We start from the raw sequence: 3,731 nt of genomic DNA, 5'->3' as shown, positions 1-3,731 counted from the left end.
TTTTTGTGCTTCAAACAGTTTTTGCTTATGGTTGAAAATGTATCCAATTGTACTGTGGGCACCCTTTGTTCTGATCGAGAGGGGGGGAGTACATGTCTAAAGAGTTTGATGCATTTCTGGTGGCTAGTCGTGGGATAAAACACCAATGTACAGTGCCGTATACCCCTTAGCAAAATGGTGTTGTTGAGAGGAAAAACAGGTCACTTATGGAGATGGCACGATGTATGGTCAAGAGCCAAGCTTTGCCACATGCGTTTTGGCTTGAGGCTGTCATGTGTGCTGCATATGTACTCAACAGGTGTCCCACTAAGGCCTTGCAGTCTGTTACTCCATGCAAAGCTTGGCATGGCAGGAAGCCTTCTATTGGTCACGTGCGTGTTTGGTTGCTTGGCCTATGCTTTAGTGCATGTGCAACGACGTAGAAAATTAGATGATAAGGCTATCAAATGCATTTTTGTTGGTTACACTTGAGAGCAAGGGTTACAGATTGTATCCTGATTAGTCGAGATGTTGTTTTTGTGGAAGATACTGTGCAGCCTTTGTTATCATGTACCAAAGAGACAGGTGTGAGCTCACGGGATGTATTTGATACGTTATTGCCTCTGTTTACAGGTGGAAATTCAAATGTAAGTCCTAATGAGGTAAATATTCAGCCTATACATATTTCAAACGACATCATAGATCAACCTATTTCTGATGTAGATTTACAGGATCTAATTTATGAAAATAGGACTGAAAATCAGCAGGCTAGAGGTATGCCTAAATGGCTAGTGCAAACCTTGCGTGATAGTAAAATTGATGCACCTATGTCTAGTCGTACAAATATATAATAAGTATTAAATCTATACTAATATATTATAATATAATGTTATATAAAATAATAATCATACATAAACGTAAATATATATATATATATAATATCATATATACATATATATATATATGTAATAATATAATAAAATACATAAGCAATAAAGATGAATGCTTTACGTGGGTTCCTCCGTCGTTGCTATGGCGCCCTTTTAAAATAGCGTTAGCTTCGTTTATGTGAGCCTCATCGCCATAGCCGAAGCTTCCTCCCCCCTCTTTATAGTGCTCTGTGTTCTCTTCACCTTTGCATTCCATCGCTTTCCTTTGCTTTTGTGCTGCTGCTGTTTTTTCTCCCCCCTCCCTGTGCTCCCGCCATGGCCGCCATCCCAGAGCTCCTCAACCTCGACCTAGCCCCATCTGGAAATCTCATCGCAGATTACATTTGGTTAGTACATAATTTCAGCTCTTCTAAGCAATAAATTTTTTCAAACCTATTATTCTACATGGCTTCTTAAATTGTTTTACCTATGTGGTTTCAAAACCATTTACTTTTTTACCCCGACTAAGCTATGTGCATAGCATTACAAAACCCATGTGTTAGTGGCATCCCTCATTTTCTTCCATGTATCCCTATATGTGACACAATCTCCTTATGCCATATGGCATGTGTTTTGATTCATTTTTGGTGATTGTTTTGGCATAGCATAGTGTAGGCTCACCTCTTGCTTCTTGTTATATACCTTATATTAATCCTCAAGATTAGGGCCTAATCTAACAGGGTTAGGGGAGCCTTGAGATCAGGGAAAGCAGGCGGATACGGGTGGCTAAGGTTCATGATAATAGCCCATGCCTCACTTAGCAGGAGCAAAGACCAACTGTTAGTATAACCTATGCCTGACTTATGTAGTGATATCTGCTGCCACTATGAATAACGCCAGTTCACATGGATTTATTAATTATGAATCTTAGCCACCCCTATCTGCTTGCTTTCCCTAATCTCAGAGCTGCCCTAACCTTGCTAGATTAGGCCCTAATCCCAAGGATTAGTATTAGGTACGTAACACTTCTTGTGATTTGAATTTGTTTTAGCTGACTTGCCTATGTGTTGGTATAGCCCACCTCTTACTTCTTTTGTTTTGGTAGGTCGTCTTGCTATTTGCTCAGGACTTGAAATTGATTGGCATATTGCCATTCTGATTAAATAGTTACTTAAGCTATATCTCTCTGTTATGGCTTACCCTACTTGTATTGTCGAGCAGGATTGGCGGCTCTGGGCTTGACCTTCGCAGCAAAGAAAGGGTAACAACCATTTTTTTGTTTTTCTTTTAAAAAAAGAAAATTGCTCAAGGTTCTTGTAATCTAAAGATGACTGCCTTAGACAGACTGTTAAAGCCCCCATCAAGAGCTCTAAGGATCTTCCTAAGTGGAACTATGATGGATCAAGCACAGGGCAAGCCCCTGGTGAAGATAGTGAAGTTATTCTATAGTAAGCTCTTCTTGGTATCTAGGGTTTAACTTGTGCATCCATGCTTTTTCTATTGCTCTATCTTACCCATAATACACAATTTTATCACAGCCCACAAGCCATCTTTAAGGATCCTTTCCGTGGAAGCGACAACATTCTAGTAAGTTGAAACGTGAAGGTTTTGTGGATCTATGCCCGAACATGTGGGTTTATAGCTTAATGCTTAAACAAGAGAGGATGATCTTGCAGGTGATTTGTGATGCTTATACTCCAGGTGGGGAGCCAATTCCCACCAACAAGTGAGCTGCAGCAGCTAAGATCTTTGCCCGAAAGGACGTCGAGGAAGAGCAACCTTGGTAAGCATGAAACTCTGAAGCCCATCATGTGGCCAAGGTCGAGGACTTCATTAATGACTGCTTTTGTCCTTGCTGCAGGTTTGGTATTGAACAGGAGTTTACTATCCTCCAGAAGGAGGTCAAGTGGCCTCTAGGTTGGCCCGTTGGTGGTTATCCAGGTCCCCAGGTAAGCTTTAGGCTGGGTTTCCTACTGTTGAGTCTCCTGATATGTAGGTCTCTCTTTTGCTTATGTTTATGTAAAGGTCATGTATGTTTGGCTTATAAGCTTGATACGGTGATGAAAGGGTCCCTACTATTGCGGAGTAGGGGCTGACAAGGCATGGGGAAGGAACATCATTGATGCCCACTACAAAGCATGCGTATATGCCGGTATCCAGATCTCTGGCATAAATGGCGAGGTCATGCCAGGCCAGGTAAAGTGTGCCCTTCATGCTTTGGGCCTATGAATCAACATCTGTTACTGGTGATGGTAGGCTTATGTACTTTAAATGCTTGCTAAATCTATATAGTCTGTTTGAAAACAGAAGATGAAGCTTTTCTTGTATTAATACAGTTTGTGTGATATGCAGTGGGAGTTTCAAGTTGGACCTTGCCTCGGTGTTGATGCACATGTTGGCAGCAATGTGGGCAGTGATGGGGTTCCACATGCTGATTTACATGCTGATGCACATGCTAGCAGTAATGGGGATCCACATTCTGTCCTTGGTGAAGAAAAAATTGCTTATGCATTTGAAGAGCTGAAAAGCCACAATGCTAGTTGGCTTCTTCTTCTTCTTCTTTCCCATCTGTACACACTCTTCCGTCATGAAAACGAGTAGGCTCCAGTGAAAGTTCACCACAACCGGGAAAATAATGAGCATAAAATCCTCAAAGTTGACATGCTGCAAAAATTTTCTGCGCACATCATCATTTGCTGTCCAAAACAAAGAGCTCACTACATATGTTTTCTCCGGCAAACCACCCCCAATAATTAAAAGACAATCATACATTGCCTCAAAACAGTCTGACCTCATTGCAATGCCATCATCCAGCAACATCAAAGCAAACTCGGGAAGCAAAACAATATTCATTGCTTTCAAATTGTACTTGCACCCACGAAT

At 41.2% G+C, this 3,731-nt stretch overlaps 1 pseudogene; it reads left to right on the top strand.

Moving 5' to 3' along the window:
- The first annotated feature begins 1,184 nt into the window (after positions 1 to 1,184).
- LOC147627020 (glutamine synthetase PR-1-like) lies at positions 1,185 to 3,449 on the top strand (annotated as a pseudogene).
- Positions 3,450 to 3,731: the final 282 nt, after the last annotated feature.

Source organism: Cibotium barometz, chromosome 21 (assembly GCF_041138505.1).
Source record: "Cibotium barometz isolate CiBa-2024 chromosome 21, ASM4113850v1, whole genome shotgun sequence".
NCBI classification, from domain to species: domain Eukaryota; kingdom Viridiplantae; phylum Streptophyta; class Polypodiopsida; order Cyatheales; family Cibotiaceae; genus Cibotium; species Cibotium barometz.
The sequence above is the reverse complement of the archived record's forward strand: the minus strand, read 5'-3'. Positions and strand labels throughout refer to the sequence as shown.